Raw genomic sequence first — 25,334 nt, forward strand, 5'->3', positions numbered from 1 at the left:
TGTAAAAATTAGGGTTGGGCCGGATATCCAGCCATTTCCAATATTCAGCCGGATACTGAATAGTGAAACTATCCGGATACCAGATATCAGGCTTATTTCTAATGCCGGATATCCAGTTATCCAGTAATTTGCCAGATATTGAAAGTTAGCCAGATATCCGGCATTAGAAATCAGCTGGATATCCGGTATCCAGCCCAACCCTAGTAAAATATATTCTTAATATAGTTTGTACTATGTACTAGATTATTGGTGTGTAATATTCTGCTCAACATAGCAAATCAATTAAGTCTCAGAGAGAGAGAGGGGACAATGGGTTCTATATTACACTAGTCCACAAAGTTTTATAATGAAGTTTCCTTATTTGTTGGCTTAACAACTTTGGGGACTTTAGTAAATTTTGATAGGTTGGTTATTAAGTTAAGTGTTCGAACGTTTCAACCACTGATTTTAATCTACAGATTCTTGTGTATCATCATTAGGGATGTACATATATAAATCTGCCATTGTCTTATACCTTTAGATCCCTGATTTAGTCTAGCCAATAGACTATATAAGTTTGAAGGAATTTTAATTAATATAATAGATTTGAAATCTGCATAAAATTTTAAGGTTTTTTTTATTAAATTCGTTTTTTATTTAATTCTTTATTTAACGGCGCAAATACGATTTCAGTTAATTTATTTTGACCAATAGGAAAGCTAGATTGAAACCTACCCGCGCTCTAATTGGTTGAATGATGTACGACACTTAAGCTTCTCCAATCAGAGCGCAGATAGTTTTCAATCCACCAATCACAGATGTCAAAATTAATTAACTTAAATCGTATTTGCGCCTTTAAATAAAGAATTATATAAAAAACGAATTTTATAAAAAACCCTTAAAATTTTATGCAGATTTCAAATCTATTATATTAATTAAAATTCCTTCAAACTTGTATAGTCTACTAGCCAAGTAATAATTAAGATTGTTATTTATTTTAAAATCTTTGTTTACTTATGAGCAAAGCTTAAGTTTAGAGTTACTCTGTGTCCTATTATATAAAGTAGTAAGCTTTTTTTGTCTGTAGCAAAGGATCTTGCATACTAAACCGATATGGTTCTCATTTACAGTGAAGCTTCTTATGGGTCCAGGAAGGTTTTTAACTATTTTATGGGAGAGTAACTCAGACCTCACAATAAAAATGATCCCCATCCAAAATAATTTTTTTACTTTTTATTTTAAACCCAATTTGAAAAAGGGAGGGGGATGTTGACTTTTCCTCCTTCTACCTTAAGTGCCCCTAGAGACTGCAAGGGGCGTACCCACTAGTATTGAAAAATGCAAAGGAAAAGAAAAGTACATGGATAGTAAAGGTGTAATTAGCAAAAAAAAATCAATTTACCTTGAGTTTAAACGTCAATCAAAAATTAAATATTCCAAAACTTGGTACTTCATTCATTGTAAAGGAAATTATAAATAATTAATTTTCTGTTAAAAATGTTGACAACTGTGCAATATTCGTCAGGAAGGAAGGGGACAATGGGCTGTTTATTACGCTAGCCCCCAAAGTTTGTAATATTGTTGGCTTAACAACTTTGGGGACTTCAATGAATTTTGAATGGTTGATTCATTAAGTTGAGTGTCCAAACGTTTCAACCAATAATTGTTTTTTACTGAAGAGTAAGTATTGCATATCATCATTGGGGATGTGCATAAATTTATCGACCATTGTCTTATCCCTTTAAATCCCTGAATAGTCGTTTATATTTCACCTGGTAAATTAAAGTGGATAATAGGAAGGGATTTTATAATTTGTTTCCTGTTTAAAATGTATGAAAAGTTAACATTTTTTACACCAAATATTATTAAACTTAAAAAGAAATGAATTGTATTAGCTTTAATGATTAGGGTTTTGGTATATTATTCTTTAGACTTCAAATATTATCCCTTCTTAATAGCCAGTTAGAAATAATATTACTTTAATACTATATTACAGTTATTCTAATAATATACATTGGATTTATCATTACTTGGATCATACACCAGATTATCATGTACTGTGTATTGTATAAAGTGAAACCTGCAGATGGCTAAAATAATGATTCACTCATCCACCTCCTTTACCCCGTCCCCACCCCTTATACTGGATGAATGAACTGACCAATACGTAGAGTCCATGTAACAACCTAAATTGACAACACTTTTCCCCTTGTCATAATATCCATATACATTCTACATCCATTTAATATTTATTTCTTACTGGCTATATCTATAACACAAAGTAGAACGATGTGGGTCAGTCTATCTGTCTGTCTGAGGCTTAATATCTCAGTAACCACTAAATCCATTGAGATCTACTCTTCAGGGAATATACCTACTGGTCCTGTGATGGTTTTAAACTATTTCTTGGTGTTGGGACACCTTTAACACACTCAAGAAAGAAAATACCCCCCCCACCCAAATTTTTTTGACTTTTACTTATTAAACCTAAAATAAAAAAATGAGTTGATCAAACCCAGTTCATTACCTCTTTTGGCTACGCCCCTAGAGGCTATGGGCTTAGCCGCTAAAAACCATGTATTATCACTTCCCTTCCCTGGTAGCTACACATACAAACATGATAATATCCAGACGTACAAGGTCATTGTCACACACACACAAACACACACACACCCAAACACACACACACACACACACACACACTGAACAACATTATAATACACTAGATATAGATTAGTTCCAAGAATAATCAGTATATTTATCTACAGTTAAAAAAAACATAATTTCCTCTATTAAAAAAAAAATTGAATTTTTTTTGTCAATCAATTAAGTTGTTTAAATTTGAAGTTCCTTGTAAAATATAATTAAAATGTTTTAAAAGCATTACTTAGATAATAAAAGAAGATTAATTTATCATGATAAAATATCCAATCATTTTCCAACAAGGAAACCAATCCCTTTAACTCCCTGGCCTAATATCCATAGTATATGTTATATACTTAAGTATATAATTATAAACATATTTGTAGTCTTTAGTCATTGGACACATTCTTAATTCAATTAGGCATACCATGGACAACTACATTAATAAATATCATTTTTGTGGATTTTATAATTTTACATTAAATCGCCAAAGTTGGATTGCTAATTATTTTTTTAAAGTTAAAGTTTGTTTGACTCTCAAAAACCTTTTAATTTCTTTATTTTAAATAATATTTAGACTTACTTTAATTAACTATCTAAAGAAATGAAGGGACGAAATTTGTATAATTTAGCACTAGGATAATTAAACAGCAATTATTTCAATTCCATAATACTGAATGAATTTTTGTTTTGGCAAAATGAAAGTGAAAGTTTAAGGTTTAAATGTAGTTCATTTACATTAATTATTGTTAGAAACAAGGACACGTATGTACAAAAGAAGGGTAGCATTAATATGCCAGTGACTATTTTGAATAAAGCTGCAAATGATTTTTAAAGTGAAAAGCCAAAAATGCAAATAAATATTTCTTATGCCACTTATGTAATATGTATTTACTTATTTTAAAATCCGATTGACTAAAACCTATTTACAATTAATAACCTAATAATCTTTATAGACTGACATACTGTATTTACAAAGAAGCTACGTTTCTTTAAATAAGGCAAAATCCACAGGGATCTAAAGGGATAAGACAATGGCCGATAAATTGATGTACATCCCCATTGATGATGAACAAAATTAACCCTTCTGTTTATTAAAAGTTAATAAACCAAGCAACCAAATTCAAGTCATCAAAGTTGTTAAGCCAACAAATAAGAAAACATTATAGTAAAACTTTGAGGACTAGTGTACTAAACAGCCCATTGTCCCCTCTCTCTCAGCAAAATGCATGTGATTAGCAGGTGGGTGGTAGGTAATATTGGAAAAAGGTAATTTGTGCCAATTACTGCATACATACAGTAGTAATAAAGGATATATTATTACTTGAATGTTACTCCAGATTTAATAAAGTGAATCTTGCAGCTGGCTAAAATAACTATACCCTTCATCCATCCCCTATACCAAATCCCCTCCTTCTGGATGAAAAACTGACCAATAAATGAGTTCCATGTTGACAACCTAACTTGACGACAATTCTTCTCCTGTCATAATATCCATGTATATTCAAAATCCATTGTAGTAATACATGTTTTTTATATTGTGACAATTTGCCGTTTTTGTGGAAGTTCAGTTGTTATATAACTAGTAATTGACCAATGGTAAAATGTATACTGGCCTATATTATACGGCACTATAAGCTGCTTTAGTAAAACCTTTTTCAAAAAGCCATTGAACATTTGCTCTATAACTCACTTTGTCCGTTTGACAATCCATGATTTTTTAGTGCTTATGGACGCTGTCATCCTAGTTCAATTATTAGTCAAAGTTTTTGCCTGACAGACACAATTAGTAAAAACAGGAGATACGGAAAGTGTCATATGTGAAGTCATAAAAATACGTCTAAAAGGAAGAATGAGAGTAGAAGTGGGAAAGAAAACCCATAAAAAATATGGATTTAGACGTATTTTTATGACGTCAAACATGACACTTTCCGTAACTCAGTAAAAACCGCGTAGCTACTCTATAATTATATATAAAAGTTTGCACTCCTGAAAGTGTGGCCGACTATGGCCCAATATCCACCCTGCCATTCAGAACCTCCTGCACAATTATTCATAAAATTATTTTTTTTGCGAATTTGGTGAAATTATAAAATGAGATGTAAAAATTGACAAAGTCAATATTGTCCTGTTGTGACGTAATAAATTTCAGGATAGGAGAAGGGAAGGAAAAAAGAAAGTATCTTCAAATGGGATGGGAGAAATGGGGTTCTCTTTTCCCTTTTTCTTTCCCTTTTAGAAATTTATGACGTCACAACGGGACAATAAGGGCTTTGTCTAAAAATTTATTAAATTTCCGGATATAATTGCTTTTTATTGGAAAAAATATGAAAACGACATTTTTGATTAAATTTTTAAATGAATTTTTGTCCTGTTTTTGCTCCATTAATTTTGACATCCCACACTCTTGCAGTGCCCCAAATTTAATTCACTTTATACTGATCACCCATGCTATATTTGAGTCACTTTTTATTCAGGATTCATTTAAATCATGCTTCTTCTATTTCATAGCTTTTGTCAGATTTGTATCTGATAAACTTGATGATTCTTTGTAATATGATCACATTGTCATAAAAACTTTATACTTTTCACATTGTTACGGCTTCCGTGAGTTTTTACATTTTTTTATCTAAATGTTTTATATTTGGTTTAATCATCTGGTTTTAAAATTTACAACTACAAAAAATCTTTAATTTTAAATAATAGTTACCTAAAGACAGCATTACGCTGAATTAAAAATTATTATAAGATTAAAACTGGTGTTAATTTTAGAATTTTTATTTTTGTATTCGTGGAAAATTGTCTGTAATACGATGCCATAAATGATTTTTCAGTATGGTTGAGATCTGGTTCTAATCCAGCGGTTACTAATCGGTTTCGAAGCCGTACTGGAAAATGTTAATTATGTTGTTGAAAGGCCATTTTTCTTGTCCATTAGAAAAGTTTAAAGCATAGCTTTCGTAAATGAGTAAGTAAATAGCCGTTTAATAGATCTTTGATTCCTACATTAATACAACCTCTATATTATAATGTAATTATTATAAAATTTAGGAAAGAAACTATGCAAATATTTAATTTGCAGAGTCACGTGAGGATTAGCATGTGTATATTCCAGGGAGGGAGGGGACTTTGGGCTATAAATCCCACTGGTAACCAAAGTTTAATAACTACGTTATCTTTTGTACTTTTAGGTACTTTTATTGAATTGTGATTGGTTGGTTCTAAACTTATAGTGTACATTTCCACCAATAATTTTAATCGACAGAAGTGGTAATGGCGTTAAATATCATAATGGATGTACATTATGCAATTTATCGTCCATTGTCTTATCCCCTAAGATCCCTGGTATATTCATAGTTGTGTGTGTGTATTGTGTGTGTATGTGTATTTTGTGTGTGTTGTGTAGTTGTGTGTGTGTGTATGTGTGTGTATTCAGTGTATCTTTATGTTTAATCTAGATAAGAGGTAATTTCGTTTAATATCATAATGGATGTACATCATGCAATTTATCGTCCATTGTCTTATCCCTTAAGATCCCAGGTATAATCACGGTTGTGTGTGTTTGTTTTTTTGTATGTGTGTGTGTGTGTGTGAGTATGTGTAGGTCTGTGTGTGTGTGTAAGTATCTGTCTTAGTGTGTGTATTTATGTGTATTCAGTGTATCTATATGTTTAATCTAGATAAGAGGTATTATTGTTTATCATCAAGGGATGTACTTAAATTTATTGTCCATTGTCTTACCCCTTAAGATTCCTGGCATATTCTTAGTTGTGTGTGTGTATATTGTGTGTGTATGTGTGTGTGTGGTGTACTGTGAGAAACCAAAATCTATAATTTACATGCCAGGGGCTACAACACATAGTATTCAGGATAGAATATGCCTTAGGTAAATCTCAGGGATCTAAAGAGATAAGACACTGACCGTTAAATTAATGTATATACCCAATGATAATACACATATTACACCTACTGTAGATTAAAATTAGTAGTTGAAACGTTTAATTCGCTAAGGTCCCAAAATTTGTAAAGCCAACAAATAAGAAAACATTATTATAAAACTTTGAGGACTAGTGTAATAAACAGCCCATTATCCCCGCTCTCTGGTAGATCTTAAGAACAAATAAAATTTAAAACATGCAAATTGTAACAATTATTGTTACTTTGACTTTAGTAAAGTGTTTGACAATATGCTATATGTTTTGAGGCCCAAAAAACTGATTTTGCTTTTATAATTTTTATGTTATTACTCATGAAAAATTGTCTATTTGATATGATACGATACATGATTATTCAGTAAGGCTTATAACTAGATTAATCGGTATCTTCATACTGCAAAAGAGGTTACTTTAAATTTTAATATACTAAAATATTATATTACTTGTATACTTTCTTATACACTTTTTGTATTTTTTTCTCTCATATATTAGATTATTTCATTCTGGGCTACATAGACGTCAAAGGGGGGGGGGGTAATGGGGCGATTACCCCCCCCAAACGAATTTGGGGGTGCCTTTTTACGCCTTTTTACCCCCCCCCCCAAATACGAATTACCCCCCCCATTACAATTTTTTACCCTCCCCCCCCCAAAAAAAAGCTTAGACGTCCATGCTGGGCTACATTCTATATTATTTTTCTTTGAGGTTTATAATAATCTACAGGATTTGTGTTGTATGTCTAATCTTTCCTTTCATCTCTAGACATCCAATCAGACTTAATTATTTAAATTTTAATTTGGATTTCATTCAACTTTGTACCTATAGTATCAGAGGAATCAAATATGTACTTTATATACCTAGTTAGTAGGTTAAAATGATCATGGAAAGAAAATGAAGTAGCGGGTTTCGTTGTATTTTCACAGTAGCTTTTGTTATGATATTTTAGGTTAGGTAAATATCAATGATTCACCGCAGGGTTTGAGCCCCCCAGCAGTTATAGAAATAGGAGAAAATACTTCTTTTTCTTTCCACGATCCTATTAAAAACTAAAATAAACAAGAACGATAATGTAAGTAAAAACGCAGCAACTGCGATATATTAATATTATGATTAGAAAATAAACATTAAAATCATTATTGAAATGTTAAATAACTAAAAAAATGACAATTTTATTACCTTAGATTATACATCTATCTATAACTAAGAAAGCTCAGTTAAAAAAAACAGGCATGGTCGGACAGACGAACGTACATACAGATGGGCATAGTAGCTTTGCTACTTTGTGAATAAATTCTCAAAGGTAAATAGGATAAAAACATATTCCTGCGTAAATAATTTAAATAAAAGTCAGAATATAATCAAGGTTATAGGGATAGATAAATGAATGCTAAAGTAATTTCTGTCCTATTTAAAAGCTAAAATTACGTATAAAGCTTCGATTTTTGGTGAAAGGAACGAAAAATGGCGCACCTTTACAGACAAAGGGTTAAATAAATAAATAACTGCATGTTTCCATCTCAAGGACCTTGTGCCGACTAACAAGTGGATCTCAAAAAAGCAACCAAAGTGTCGGTAATATTAACACAGCCAAGTAGCAGAAAAAAATTTGCTAGCAGACGAAAAAAGTTCTTAACGGGATGATCCAAGTACTTATCTGGTAATACATCTATACTATGAATTTATTTGTTCTAGGATGGTGTTAAAAGAGTGTTTTCTCCCCTAAAACTTTAAAACCCATCATTTTAACCTCCTCAAAATACATGGTGACCCCCCTTCAAACCATGGAAACCATTCATTCCCATCCCCCCTCAAAATAAAGAGCTTAGACGTCCCTGCATTGAACTATCCCTATGCCCATGGGGAATAAAATAAGAAAATGTTTTGAATATGTCTGTAAAGAAATTGTACACTAGGAGAAAGGGCAAATAATATGACTTGCTTCCAAATAGGAGGAGAGAGGGCAAATAATATGACTTGCTTCCAAATGGCCCGGAAAAGATGTATAGCTACACAATTCAGACAAACTTGGAAAAAAGAGAAAAAAGAGGTGTGCTTCATATAGGTCCTGTGATGATTTTAGTTTTTTTTTCAAATTTAAGTCCCAAGATGCTAGGCACGTAGCCGCTGTTATATTATAAAGTCTTAAAATGTAAGTATGTTCATATAAAGAAAAAAATAATAAGCAATTTAATTATTAACTGAATGTACGAAAAGTATATTGCAAAAAAATGAATAAAAATGCATATGATCATTTACCAAGAAACTTATTATTTAAATTGATAAACTTTAAATTGTATTGCAAAAAAACTACATTCCAAAATGTGCAAAAATAAAATTTAGCATATGTATAAATTTACTTTTTATTGTGAAACTTTTCTTCTTTCTTTTTGATTATTTGAATAGTTTAACTAACCTTATGTTATGTAAGAAAATGCGACTTAAGATATTTACATATATGGTTTTGACAGCCGCGGTTAACCGCATTTTGTCAAGTTTTTTTACAAACCGCTGTCAAAAACACAGCCAACCGCTAAAATTTGGAGCAGAAACACAGGGATCTAAAGAAATAAGACAATAGCCGAAAATTTTATGTACATCCCCAATGATGAGACAAAAAGTTACCCCTTTTGTAGATTACAATAAGTGGGTTTGGACACTCAACATAATGATACAACAAATCAAAATTCAATATAAGTACTCAAAGTTGTTTAGCTAACGATAATAAAACGTTATTATAATAACACTTTGGGTAATAGTGTAATAAACAGCCCCATGTCCCCTCCCTCCCTGAAAAAAAACATCACAAATTACATCTTTTTTTCAATCAGCGGCTGCTGACCTCGAATATATTTATTTTTTAAGGATTTTTGTGATGTGAGAAATGTAAAGAAAATATGAGTTTTCGGTTTTTGCATAAACATCAACATTTTCAACGACCCCAGGCGATACAAAAAAGTAAACATTTTTATTCATTTCGTTCAGATGAGATACAAAAAAAGGAGGTCAATTGACGAAGAATAATTCTTCCCTCAAATCTTAATCAACAGTTTGAATTATTTAAATCTAATTATATTTGCTAATAAAGTATTCGTATTTAATCATAAATATAATAACCTATTTAATCAAAACTGCTATTTAATCTTAGTTAAATAAATACTTAAAAAGATATATTTTATATTTGAATTAAGTACCCGAATCTACTCTATCATTTAATTCGTGTCTGTTGGTTTACATTTCAGTATTTATAAGACTTTTAAGAAATACTGGCGGTTTCGCCTCAAGAATCTAGAAGGGAAAGGTAGAAAATTAGCCTAAAATCAATTCAAGACTTAAATCTGAAATAAAAACTAGCCTAAATCCATCCCAGGATCTATGTGAAGCTTCGCTAAAATGTATCGGTTCATTAGTTATAGAAATCCTAAGCTACTGACAAAAAAACGTACAACTTTAAATTATAAGAAGATACATTTTTTGAATAAAATGTATCACCTTTCTTACTGTATATATGCTAACTCAAAAAATTGAAGTGTTTGACAGTTAGTGCGCACTTACAAAAATATCACATACAAAAATCATCTTTCGTGTGTTTTAAATCTTTTTTTTTATATAAATTTCTATTTTTGTTGAATGAAAAAGGTTTGTGTTTAACTTTGAGAAAACGTATTCTATTTTTGTTATCTTTATCTTTTGACTCCTTATTTACTAAGTATATTTGCGATTACTTTTATTTAATGAAATCTTCTAATTTTTAACATGTACAAAACGGCCTGCTGTATTGCATCAAGATCCATGACATATCTATTAGGGTGGGTTCATATCGGAATTAGAAAAAGCGGGGATATGCAACAGATAAAATTAACCTTAAAAACATTTCTGACCGAAAAAGAATTTTAAAAAATTGAGTTTTAGAACACGACCACTTAAAAATATAATTCATTACTTATTAGTATGCAAAGATGACATTCAAGAAAAATTTTGAATCAGAACTATGGATTCATGGTGCTCCCTGGAAAGGCCTTGAGGAGCTGAATCAGGAACTTTTGTCCGTTTCAAAATATCTCGTTCCTAGCCTTAGAAATCACTAAAAAACCAAAAATTTTTAAGGTTTATTGAGAATTGTCCAATTTGTAGAGGTTTTTTAGATTTTCTCAGGCTAGGAACGAGATTTTTTGAAACGGACAAAAGTTCCTGACTCAGCTCCTCAAGGCATTTCCAGGGTGCACCATGAAGCCATAGTTCTGATTCAATAAATTTTTGACTCCCATTACAAATAGCTATACAATTGAATGTCTGGTCGTCAGCGGTTTTAAGACCTAGGATAAATTTTAAATCACCCAGAGGTGTATTATATCTATATAAATTGAGTGCAGATCCCCGCTTTGGCCTCAGAAAAAAAATGTCCAAAATCGACCCACCCTAATATCTACATAGGAAATAAACGTCTTTAATCGAGCTCGAATTCTCCAAGTAAAGAATGTTAAAAACTCATAGTGCTCCAATAATCCCTATTAAATTCTCATTGACCAGAACGATAAGACCCATTATTCTACTTTTAGCATCATTAATTCAGTTTTTTTAATTCATGTTGCTATTTGAATAACATTGAAGTATTTGATTTCTATTCATAACACAGAAAATTTAAATTTATAATATAGTAAATCTAAGAAAACTTAGTTTTAATATAAATTGATTCGTGCGACACTCCCGTAATGTGGTCTGATATTAAACTAAACATTTTAACCCTTTCAGGACGAAAATTAGAAATGAAAAATATTAGGTGTATATTCTTTAAAAAATGTAAAAAAAATGAGGCAAAACGTTATATCGTGTATTGTTACATTAAATATAGATAAAACAAAAAATTACTGAATAAATCAGTTAAACAGATATTATAAAATAAGACGTTAAAGTGGTAATCTTTATGTGCAACTTAATATTTTTAAAAGAAAGAGAGAGAACGGGTCGATAGAGAGAGAGGTAGAGAGAGAGAGAGAACAAGGGGATAGAGAAAAGAGAGAGACAGAGAACGGGGGGAAATATATATAGAGAGAACAGGGGGATAGAGGGAGAGAGAGAGAAAGATAGAGAGAGAGAGAGAGAGAAAGAAAGAGAAAGAACGAGAGAGAATTAGGGGATAGAGAGAGAGAATGGGGGGATAGAGAGAGAGAAAGAAAGAGAGAGAACGAGAGAGAATTAGGGGAGAGGACATAACAGTTTCAAAATTTTATTGTCGAGTTTGAATTTAATAGGACAATTCTAATATGCCTAAATTAACAATCAGAACTATCAGTTAGGGATATTCGGATGGACAGACCAACCCCCACTGTAGAATAGTTTTGCTTTTAACAAGAAATAGATCATTAATATTATACAATCCCTTTTCAAACTGACCAATAAATGAGGTCCATACTGGCAAGCTATGTTGGGAATATTTACACAATTTTTCAGCCATTGATTAGTAAATGAGAAAATCACATTTTCCCCTAATCCTAGCCAACAGCAGACGAACGGACATACATTTTGAATTATAAATGAGATTCGCTACTAAATAACAGCGGAAAATGAATTTTGCGAATGTTCTATTATAATCTTGATAAAAAATGTAATCCAAAACATATATTTTTTAGCTATAGGCGTACAGAAGTGCATTGCTTTCTAAAAAATTAAACCTTCTATATTAAATAGCAGAAGGGAAAATAAACATTTCTCCTAGAGTAATTTTATTTATTTCAGAGCACTTAAGACAGAAAGTAAAACTTTTTAAATTTAAATTTATTGACTTCGCTACTAACATTTAACAGAAAGGATGACAAAATCCATAACTATAGAAGCTCTTGAATTAAAAAAAATAAAAGGCAAAGCAAATGAAAGCAAAAAGGGTGCAAAAAAGACAGACATACTGAGTAATGATACTTAGTGGTATTTGAATCTTTACACAAAAAAATATCTTCGATAAAAGCTGGGAAAATTATTTAAGAGCATTACCGATAGACCGACAGACAATATTATTCTTAGAGTATACATGCATTGGTCAGAAAACATAAAATAAGCCTTCTGTCTTAACCCTGAATTCTTAATACATCGGATTTTATACCTTAATATTTGCATCAGCCTTCTACCTTTCCAGTACGGATATTTAATATTCTCAAGAACATTACAGACCAGTGAACAACGTGAGCTGTAGGCTAGTGATTTATACTAGCGGTTACGTATTAATCTTTTAAGGGCATCTCAGATTTGGTTAAATAAACACATCCACCGTAAGTTTTAGTTTACAAATTAGTTTTCCTTTTCTGTCCTCAAATATATATAAAAAAAATTCCAAAAGCTTTAACAATTCAGGTGTATGCGAAATCATTAAAAAAGGTAAACGTAACATCTTTGTCAGTATGGTTTGGAAACCACACTGAAAAATCATGTATAGCATTGAATTTCAGACACTTTTACACGAATATTAAAATTAAAATCAGAAAATTAATATCATTGTTGCCCTTCGGGGCTACCATAAAAAGTTTTAATCGTACAATAATTTCATTTTAATATCCGTAGAAATCGATAAATAACTATTATTAAGCTTAACATTTTACCCTTATCATTGCCTATAAATTCTATAATCTGTCATTTTTTCTCTCTCGATATTGCATAGAAAATACAAAATACAAGTGCATATAAGTTATTAAGTTCAAGTACATATTAAAAAACTTCAGGATTCTCTCAAAACTGCAAAAAAAAATCCTGTTGTCTGTATGTTCGTTTGCAGGAGTACTCGTTAAGTCGTTACCAGGGATCTAAAGGAATAAGGCCATGGCCGATAATTTGATGTACATCCCCAATGATGATACACAGATTACCTCTTCTGTATATTACTCTCGACTTTGTGAATCAATCAATCAAAATTAACAGTTGTTAAGCCAACGAATAAGAAAACGTTAATATAAAACTTTGGGGACTGGTGTAATAAACAGTCCATTGTCCCCTCTCTCTCTGGCTCGCTACAGAACTTTTCAGGTAATGGTCCAAGGAAGGATTAAGGCTGTTTTGTGTTTGTGAGAGGGGGGGGGGGGGCAATCACCTCTCAAAGAATTTTATTTAAAAATATGCTAATTCACTGGAACACTTTTACTTTTAACCTGTCCAATATAGCCAGCAAATAAATCATTTATAAAACTGCATTCAATTTTTTAAAAATTTTACAACATTTCCTCTCTTTTCACAACAATTTTCTTTTCAATTTAAGTTTTATAAATTTTTAAAAATTCTGTTATCAAAATTTAAACAAAATTTGAAGGTATTTTTTTGCATCTTATAGAATGTTAATCGTAGTTATTTATCGCATCGTATTAAAGACAGCTCTCCGCGGAAATTATAATGAAAAATTATAAGATTATGATTTTTATTTCAATATCCATATACGATTGTCTGTAATACGATGCTATACATTTTTTAGTATGGCTGAGAACTGGTTTTAATTCAGCGGATATTAATCGGTTTCGAATCAACCTAGAGAATATATATTTTATACGTGGAACGTTCAAAAGATGGAGATAAACTTTTATTGCCCTGCCTTTAAAATTCTAAGGTTAACAATTTTCATTATGTAATATTTATTCTCAGGGGTAATTAACTTGCAACGGATGAATTAATCCTTTTTTTTTAACTATGGGTGTGTTACAAAAAATACATCTTCAGTGTTTTTAGAAATCTTGCTAGTTGCTAGTTGACTAAGTTGCTTTTACACATTATTATTCTTAAAGTGTTTATTTTTTGATTCTGCGCTGTTTTCAGACACATTGTTCTTGTTTAAGTAGGCGCCGAGAAACTAAAGAAGTTGTAATTATAAACACACATACACTCACAACCGCATTTTGCCCGACTTGCTGAATATTAGACAAATCATTTAGACCGAATATTTAAGGATTTATCAACCACTTTTCTATAAACAATAAAATTTTGTAATTTATAAAAAAAAATACTTTAATATAGAAAACGTTTCAAGAACTTTTTTCCTTAAATCTTCGGTAAATTAAAAATGATTTTTTCTTGTGCTGGAAAAGCAGTTTTAATCTTTGACAAAATATAATGCTAGTGGCTCTATCTTTACTCTATTATCAAGACTTACAGACAATCTATATAATTTTGTATAATTGTACAATGATCATGCAAATTGCTCTTTCCTAACTCTATTATAAAGACATTTTAATATTTATACAATAATAATGTTGGTGGCTCTAAATTAACTCTGTTATCAAAACTTTCAGACAATTTATCTGGACAGGTCAAATTTTGGTCAGGAATTTGCAAAATGACTGCTCTACGTCGACTTACATCAAAGCGGTGAATTTTGAGGCTTATATTTTACAATTATATCCACAGTGTTTCTAGGGGGTATTTTTTAGTAGCGAAGCTTCTATATAATTTAATATGTCCGTAAGTCCTTAGAAACGTGAATTCTTAATGTGTCGGTCATTCTACAATAGACATATCTATTTATTTATAAAATTTTTGTAAATTTCATCTTATCATCCCGTTATAACCATTGTCATTCTTTCTTTAATATAGAATATTAAATATAAAGATGAGCAATACGTATTATTGTAGGTATAGTAAATAAGATATTTGATAGATAGTACATTTAACATTAAACAATTTATGGATTTAACCTTTGAATTCCACCAATCAACAATTGATTAGATATTCACAATTTCTAAGATATCTTAATTAGTAGGTTTTTTGTCTAAAGCTTAAGATCTCCATAACTACTAAACCAATTTGGTTCTCTATTTTAGGCAAGCTTCACATAAGTCCTGTGATGGTTTTAGGATATTTTATTTTTAGATGTAAGTCTTGGAATGGATTTACTATTTTTCTATCCTCCCCTTTTCCACTTTGAATAAAAAGCCCTAGATCCTAGGGGCGTATATAGAGTAGCCTCAATATATTATTACATTAATCCCCAAAGTTTTTAATAACGTTTTCTTATTGGTTGGCTGAACAACTTTAGAGTCTTTTAATTAATTTTGATTGGTTGATTTATTAGGTTGAGTGTCCAAACGTTTCAACCACTAATTGTAATTTAAAGAAGGGGTAATTTTGTGTATTATAATTGGGGATGTAAATAGATTCATTAGCCATTGTCTTATCCCTTTAGATCCCTGATTACTATCTAACATTGTAATAAAGCTAGAAGACATATTATATTTTACAAAAAAAAATGTTTTGTATTGAAATATAATCTTATTCTGCCCTAAATATTTGCTCCTTTTTTTGCATAAAGTTAGTAAAAAACACAACTAAAGAATTTCACCTAAAATTCTAATAAAAAAATACAATAACTTTATTTCAAATTATCAAAATTAAGACGTAATATTTTAATCTAATTTTAGTTCAATAAATAAAAAAGAATAGGAACATTTATAAATATCAAAACCTTAAAATTTAAAACGATTTTCTAACAAAACAACGCAAGTTAGCTATATATCTTTTATAGCACCCAATTTAATAACATTCCCTTCCCCCCTCCCCCATATAGATTTACGGACTGCAAACGGATAGATTAAAAAAGGAAAAAGAAGCTTTGCTACTAAAAAATAGTAATATAAGACGTTTGATTTAAAGTCAAAGACACGAATATTACATCTAAAGTACAACTATTTCTAATAACATTTAAAAAAAAAGAAAATTTATCTATATTCTTTTATTGATAGCATGCTATAATTGTCATCATATAAGATGCAATATTTATTCAGTATAATATAGTTACTATCTTAGACTTTTTCCGAGAGTTTTATTTTTGATGAATCGTTAAATTGATATTTTTCAATCTAGTAATATTTTTTTTAAGTGTACTATTTTGGTTATATCTAGAGGTAGATCTAAAGCCGTAAATATATAAAATCACACATTTATAAGTTAAAAACTAAACCTAAGCATCAAATTAAGATATAAATCAATTTTTACTTAAATATTAAAAGCACTATTATAATAGACACATAAAAGCCTTGTAAAAAAACTTAAGAAAACAAATCACAAAATGTAACAGAATATGTAACTTTCAAAAGACTGATTTTAACTTGCCCAAGCAATCAAAGATCTTGACCAATTTCCCATTTAATGAAGCTTTTCACATTTATAATTTTCCAAACCAAAATAATAAAGTTTAGTAATTTAATTACCACTTCTAACTATAACATATTATTTCTTTTTCTTTTCCGTAATTTTTTTTCAAAAATCATAAAAATAAGTGGAGGTATTTTTCTAGGAGATGGGAAATTACTTAAGCTTTCCCCCCATTCACAAATGCACACGTAACGAAAGAGTTAATTTAGAGTTCTCAACCCCCTAACTTACAGAAAGTTTTAACACAGAGTTCTAAACCTTCTAGCTTTCTATCTAATAACAGAAAATTGTCTATATATATTATCCTACTCTAAATATATTTTTCTTTTTTAAACTTATAAGATTTACAATTTAATTTTAACTTATGATACTGTCAAAATAGTCATAAACAATACAGAAATCTAACTTTTGGCACAATAACCGACGAACGGTCAGATTGAAGTATCAATTATTTTATTTGTGCTATTGAAATTTAATAGTATACTGTATAAAAAAAACCTGTACTTGATCTGTTTAATGAGTAACTCTAAAAGCACTTACTTCGCTGCTTTTAGAGATGATATCCTTGCTTATCCGGGACATATAGGGGAAGGAGACAAATCGGAGTAATGGGGAAATAAAAAGGGTGAGGTCGAGAAAGCAAAAAGAGGTGTCACTAACTATACATCACATAAAAAGAGGGGGGAAAGAAAAGTGGAGAGGGGAAAAGGAAAAAAGAGAGACAGGGGAAGTTGACCGCTACATTTATCTACCTCTAAACGAGAAAAGTCTTTACAGAAGCGCAGCACCTCTATACATGTGCAGAGATATAAAGGGATAAGACAATAGCTGATAAATTGATGTATATCTCCAAAGATGATACACAAAATAACCCATTCTTTAGAATAAAATTAGTTGTTGAAACGTTTGAACACTCAATTTTATGAAACAACCAATCGAAATTCACTATAGTCCCCCAAGTTGTAAAGCCAACGAATAAGAAAACACTTTGGGAACTAGTGTAATAAACAGTCCATAGTCCCCTCTCTCTCTAATAAATATGTCATCCTTATATTTACTTAGGTAAAAATAATGTGGCTGTGTATAGCTATAGATCTCTTAAACGGCTAGAATAATAGGTTAAAACTTGTAGACAAAATCATCCTTTAAATGTTAAAGGTTAAACTAGGGTGAAAGATTAATTTTATTGGCTGCTGTCCTATCCCTTCCTCCTAGGATGTTTGTGTATGTAATTGTGCGTTCATGTCCTCAATATTATCATGTAGTACATCCAGGGATTTTACGGGATAAGACAATAGACTATAATCTACTGTAATTCCCTATGATGATAAATAAAATTATTCTTATTACTACAAAATTAATATTAGTAGTGAAAATGTTTAGATAATAACAGATTATACCAGCCAACCCTTTCTCCCTGTGTATACAGAAGCTATACAAAATTGTTCAAAAATCTATGACTTATTACATTTTTAATATAAAAGTGAGCAAATCTGACTAATTATCGACAGCCTTATATTACTTCGACATTATTACGATAATTCCAGGGATATAAAGGGATAAGACAACGGCCGATAAATTTATTTAAATTCCCAATGATGATACACAATATTACCCCTTTTTTTATATTACAATTAGTGGTTGAAAAGTTTGGACACTCAACTTAAGGAATCAACTAATCTAAATTCACTAAAGTCCCAAAAGTTGTTAAACCAACGAATAAAAATAGTTAATATAAAACTTTGGGGACTAGAGTAATAAACAGCCCATATTCCCCTCTCTCTCCGCATATTAAAACTGTTCAAATAAGGATAGGTGAAATAGTTTGTAGTCTTAAATTAACATTAAAAAATCACTGAAGATTAATAAAATTTTCCTTTAGTGTTAAAAGTCATGACTTTTAAAAACTTTGCTTATTTGTTTTTATCGTTAAAACGAAAACATACAGAATAAAATTTTTTTTTTGTGTTTCAATGTATGGGCACTCGTTTAGACAGAAATACCTATCATTCAACAAGGTATTATACTCAACTCATTGTCAATTCTTATTCTGATTTATGATTTATTTCAATGTCATGGCTATTTATTTTGATAAATTCATAGTTCATTCTTTGGGAACTTTTACCCAACAAAACATTTAATTGATCTATTACTTAAAATAAGAATATCACACTATTGTTAAAGTTAAAAAAGCCTATATATTATTTCATTTATTGCCCACTAACGTTTTGTGGTTGTATTTATATTGTGGTTTACTTAAAAAAGGAATTAAATAAATATTCAGACTTTAAAGCTACATTTATAAACTAATTTACAATCTAAATAATCCAATCCCCGTTTTTAAGTACTTTCATTTTTTTTCTTTTTTTATTCAAATTAGTTTCTTTGCCCCTAGCCTCTAAGGAAAGTGGGGAATGTCAAGATCAAAACATTTAAAAAGCTTTAACAAAAAGTTCAACCATCTTTGAGAAACATTTTACTAGATCTTTAGCTTCAGACCGAACCTTAATATCTCTAATACAAAGTAGAACGATGTCTGTCTGTTTGTCTGTTTGTACCGAAGGATCTTGCTAACCGCAGGTTCTTCTTGACAGGGTAGCTTCTAATAGGTCCTGGCAAGGTTTACAAGTTTTCTGAGGGAGGGTACTACCATCGTCCCAAGAGAAATCGCCCCTAGAAAAATACTAACCCCCCCCAAAAAAAAGATGCTGTACGTATTGGTGCAAAAAATGGGGGCAAATTTCAAATTGTTTTGGCGTGTGACGTCATACCCCCATCTCTTTTCTAGGGGGTTTCTTTCCTCCTTCCCTTTTCTTTCCCCTCACTTGTGACGTAAATAAACAGCCCCGTAAAATCAATTTAAAATTGTCCCCATTTTTTGCACCAATACGTACAGCATCCAAAAAAAATTTTAATTTTTTTTTTAATTCTAATTTTTTTAAATTTAAAAAATGGGTTTTGGGATTCAACTTTCCCCTCCTCAACATGCCTCTAGGGGCGAAGCTGCTAGTTTTGTTTATAATAGGATAATGAGTACTTAAAATCCTAGAGAAGCATTGATACAAAAAGTAACAGCTTTTCCACAAATACTTAATTGAAAATAATAATAATGTGGCATGAAAAAAAGGGGTAAAGATAAATAACTGGCCATCAATAATATAAATTATAGTAATTTACTTTATTTCCACTTCAGCTTAACCTTGGCATTGCAGGCTGCCAGGGAAAGGACACTCGCGGATAAATAAATTCTCCAGTCATTTTTATTTGATAATAAAAGTTTGCTTTGAACACTCAAGAAATTAGGAGAAGGATTAGTTATTTATCGCTTTCCGCGAATGTACAAGATTAAAACCACGATTAAAAAATAGTTTTAATCATATGATTATACATTTTTATATTCGTAGAAAACTGGATATAATACGATGCTATACATAATTTTTTAGTATGGCTGAAAACCGGTTTAATCCACTGGATATTAGTCTGCGATACTGGAAAATTTATTCTTCCATTGTCCATTGTTCATTTCCTATGGGACTATTATTGTTTCTTCCCCCCCCCCCAAAAAAAAAAAAAAAATATGAACTCGTTCTGTAATTGGTTAGCTTAAAATTGTTCTGTGGAAAGTTTGGATTAGGATTGCATTGAAATTCTCCTACAATTGCACTCTTTCAAATGGGTAGGAGTGTGGATTATTTAACTGTCCTTTGTCCTATACCTTTATCCCTGAGTTGATTGCAATGGTGTGCTAGGAAGGATATTAGACACATTTCTTTTAAACCAGAAATTTGTTTTAATATTTTGAAAATACAGAATTGTGTTAAAAAACAATTTTAATAGTTAATGTCAAATATTTTAAAATAAGAGTTATATTGGCTTACAAGATGTCATAATCTACAAGATAACTTATCTTTTTAGTAACAAATTTATATTAATGAATTATGATTTTATTTAGTTTCATTCAAGAGTTAGAACTTAGTTTGACGGATTAACTCTAATAGAACCTACAATCAATATTATTATACATTAAATTTGTATATGAGAAATATTTATATAGACCAAAAGCACTTTATTTTAATACTAGCGGCTTCGCCCCTAGCCTCTAGGGGCTTTGCCCCAAGAGGTATAATTACATCTTCTATTACTTACCCAGCATAACGGATCGCAAATTTTCGCACCTACCCAGCAGGAAAACATTTTCTCGATTAAATAACGAATTCGCAAAATTCGTAAAAAAATAAAAAAAAAATTGGGGGAAAATTTTGTTTTGTTTTGGGGGGGGGGTTGGGGGTGTCCCACCCCCACAGAAAATAGCTTAAAACCACCGCAGGACCAATAAGTATATACCCTGAAGAGTAGAATCCGATCGGTTCAGTGGTTACCGAGATCTTAAGCTTCATACGGACGGACGGACAGACAGACAGACAGACAGACATCAAGCTACTTTGTATTATAGATTTTAATTATCATGGTGAAAATGATTATGATTATTTCTATATATATTGCATTTTCATTAAAACAAGGATGACAACATCCATAAAAGCGAAGCACTGAAACGGTAGGACAAACGGACATTAACACTTGTATAGTATCTGAACTGAATAATTAGAATTTAAAAGTATAAGAGTCGAAGCAAAATTGTAAATAAATTTGTTGAAAAACTGCTTGAAGCAGGATAATGTTTAAGGACATACTAAAATTTTTGAACTTGATTATAGAGTTGCTTCACTTATAATATTGTTCTTTGTTTTCCCAGGAATCAATATACCAAAAATCAGATAAAACGGATAATTAGAACACTTGAAAATTTGTTGTTAAAAAAGTAGAAAAATCAACATGTTTAAAATGGACGTACGGACATTCTGGTAATGATTATAGAGTTGCTACGCTTTCTAAATCGTACCCAACTATTACAGAAATCATCATGCAAAGTTTGAAATCGATAGGACAATTCTAACATGCCTAAATTAACGAATAAAAGCTATCTATCTCGGACGGACGGAAGGACGGACCGACCCTAATTATAGAAAAGCTTCGCTTTTAAAAATCTTTTTTATCCTGAGAAATAAAGACCAGAGTGGAAGGGGACAATGGGCTGTTTATTATACTAGTCTCCAAAGTTTTATAATAACGTTTTCTTCTTCGTAGACTTTGGGGACTCTAGTAAATGTTGATTGGTTGGTTAATTAAGTTGAGTGTCCAAACGTTTCAACAATGACACTCATCAACTATTGACTTTTGTCTAAACTGTGTGATAAAGTTTCAGAAAAGATGCCCTCTTGAAATTATTAATTATAGAAAAATACATTTTTTCACAATTGCATTTTGTCCTTCATTTTTTTGAGGGAATATTCTTATTCACATTTTTTTTGTGTACAGTTTATGTATAGGTAAATCCAGGGATCTAAAGGAATAAGATAAGGGGCGATGAATTGACATACACCCCAATTAAGATACACAAGATTACCAATTCTGTAGAATAAAGTTAATGGTTGAAACGCATGTATACTCATCTTAATGAAAAAACCAATCAAAATCCATTCAATGTCCCCAAAGTTGTAAAGCCAACGAATAAGAAAATGCTATTATAAATCTTTGGGGACTAGTGTTTTAAACAGACCATTGTCCCTTTCTCTCTCTGGGAAAATATCAGTACAACGGACAATAATGTTAGAAATAGCATAGATATAAGCACAAATAAATTAACAACAAAAAAAGTCACTAAACTTAAATTCATTTAAGTTAGTAAGTGCTTATGTATAGTAGCTGTTATGGATTTTAAGGGATATGACAATGGAATAGACAATAAATTATTGTACATCCCTAATAGTAATAAAAAATTTAAACTAAAAAGTTTTAACTAATAAAAAGGAAGTGCTAATAAAACTTTGGGTACCAGTATGTTTTACAGCCTAATGTCTCCCTCCTTTCCAGAGTAATAAAAATGTAATTTACTCCAGTTTTCCTGGTTTATCCAATACTTGATATGTTTGTTTGTGTAATTATTCACAGGGATCTAAAGGGATAAGACAATGGCCAATAAATTGATGCATATCCCCAATGATGATATACAAAATTTTTAATTACCCCGTCTGTAGATTACAAATAGTGGTTAAAACGTTTGAACATTTAACATAATGAACAAACCAATCGAAATTCAATGAAAGTCCCCAAAGTTGTTAAGCCAACGAATAAGAAAACATTATTATAAAACTTTGGGGACTAGTGCAATAAACAGCCTAATGTCCCCTCCCTCCCTGAATTATTGAGCTCTGGTCCCATTAGAATAATTACTTTGCTCACCAAATATTTATATATTTACAGTCATAATATTGTTTACATGTTCGATATGTTTCTCCTTTACATTGTAGATTCTCACTTGATCACTAGTTCGGGGGAGGGTATTACTATTTCGCCCTTAGAAAAAATGCCCTAACCAATTTTTTATAGACTTTTTTTTATGAACTAAAATTGAGAGTTTTTTTTTTGGGGGGGGGGGGGGTAGGTCAAAGCCTCTAGTATATAATAATGTAATGAGTTTAGGTCGTTGTTGGGTGGGTACAGAACCCCTCACCATTATCTTAAAAAAATGTAAAATATGGGAGATGGGAATCTTTTTGTTTATTTCATGTAATCTAAAAAATTATGATAAGGGGAAGGGGGGGTTTTAATACTTAAAAGGTACATTTAGGGAAACTGCAAATAAAATAAATTTTATATTTGTTTGGTGTAAAAGAAAATTTTAATTACAAATGAGTTCTAATGACAAAAACATGTAGCAAAAAATGTAAATATCAATCTTATGATAAAATTGGTTGTGTGAGTGGTAAAAAGTCTCCTTGAGTAGTGTGTGTGTGAAGCAGGGAGTGACAGCCGCAGCCGCAATGATCTGCCTTTTATCCGAGCATTATTAGGCACTTTTCAACCATCCAACAAATGTTAAATAACATATACAAAATTTGGGAAAATACAACAAAAGCCGTATGTTTTTTTAGCCCAGATATATAAAGGGATAAGACAATGGCCGATAAATTGATGTACATTTACAATGATGATACATAAAATTACCCCTTCTATAGACTACAATTAGTGGTTGAAACATTTTGACACTAAACTTAATGACCCAAAAAATAAAATAAATATTATAGTTCCCAAAGTTGTTAAACCGACCAATAAGAAAGCGTTATAAAACTTTAGGGAATAGCCTAATGTCCCCTCCCTCCCTGCATTTAGAAGTTTTTACGTTCTAAATCAGGATTCCTTTACAAATTACCCGCAGCGAGTTTCTAGTAAAATGGACGGCAATCGAACCCTTTGGTAAAGTGAATTATAATTGAATAGTTCCTGGTACAACAAATCATTTCCAGTCACTAGTGTAGTGTAGTTCGTGTTTCAAGGAGAGCACTTTTTGCAAGACTTTAATGTGTAAAAATGTGCAGGGATTTTAAGGGATAAGACAATGGACTATAAGTTGATATATATATACACTTTAATGAGAAAACTCAAGTTAAAAATATTAGTTGTAAAGTTTGGACACTTGCCAAAAAATAAGTTAACAAAATAATAAAACTTTGGGTAACAGTGTAAATTATTGTCCAATGTCCCTTCCCTGAGAAAGGTGTGTTGATATTGTGTGTGCTTTTGATTGATAAAGTTAGGGAAATATCAATTATCAAATACCTAAAGCTTTGTTGTATTTCAAAAAAAGAAAAAGTCTATCATTTTAGATAGCCTTTAGTTGCTTCAGTTATATATTTGAATTTTGCTTAAAGTCTTCAAAATATAGGAGAGCATTCCATAAAATTGTTTGGTTTTTAAAAATTAATTTTTATCCAGTAAAAAATATGTTAATTAGTAAATAATAATTTTAAAATGTGTTAAGTAATGTTAATTATTTTTAAAGATTAAATAATGTATTACTAATTCTATGAAATACTTCTTTAAGAACTATTCCTTTAAACTATTTGTTATTGTGTTATAACAAATTTCAATAAGTCTATGTCATGTTTGTGTAGATTTAGTTGCCAAATTGGACTAGTTCTTACTCATACCATTTAAGCTCCACCAAATTACATTGTTTCAAAAACAAAATTGGTTTGAGGATAATGGATATATAGGCCTTAATTGATTTTCTAGCTGCCTACTTCATACCTCTTATTCTTAATAGTATTTTCTTTATTGTACATTTCTATGAATAATACAATTTTCATTTTCCTTCATTCCCAATGAAAAAATAACGACATTTATAATTCAGGGATAAGACAATGGTCGATAAATTGATGTACATCCCCAATGATATTAAATAAAACTAACCCTTCTGTAGATTATAGTTACTGGTTGAAACGTTTGTATACTTAATTTAATGAACCAACCAATCGAAATTAGATAAAAGTCTCTAAAGTTGTTAAGTCAACTAATAAGAAAATTTGGGGACAAGTGTAATAAACAGCACAATGTCCCGTCCTTCTCTGTTTATTATTACATTATATTCTACAAATAATAAATTTAATTTGTAAATTGGTGTAATTGTGTGAAGAAAGTCTAGCTTTATTTAAAATTTATACAATACATTAAAATAAAGAAGCATTATTTCTGGTATAAAAAGCCAGGAATATAAATCTAGCTTTGGGAAGCACTGCTACCTTCACCTTCATTCTCAATCCA

General features: G+C 30.7%; 1 protein-coding gene across 1 annotated transcript in view; it reads right to left on the reverse strand.

Annotated features, from left to right (window-relative positions):
• The window catches only part of LOC145314719 (SRSF protein kinase 3-like), a 144,680-nt gene that overhangs the window by 73,324 nt on the left and 46,022 nt on the right, over window positions 1–25,334 (reverse strand). The window lies entirely within an intron of this gene.

This window comes from Acartia tonsa, chromosome 3 (assembly GCF_053477335.1).
Source record: "Acartia tonsa isolate MP-2025a chromosome 3, ASM5347733v1, whole genome shotgun sequence".
NCBI lineage: Eukaryota > Metazoa > Arthropoda > Copepoda > Calanoida > Acartiidae > Acartia > Acartia tonsa.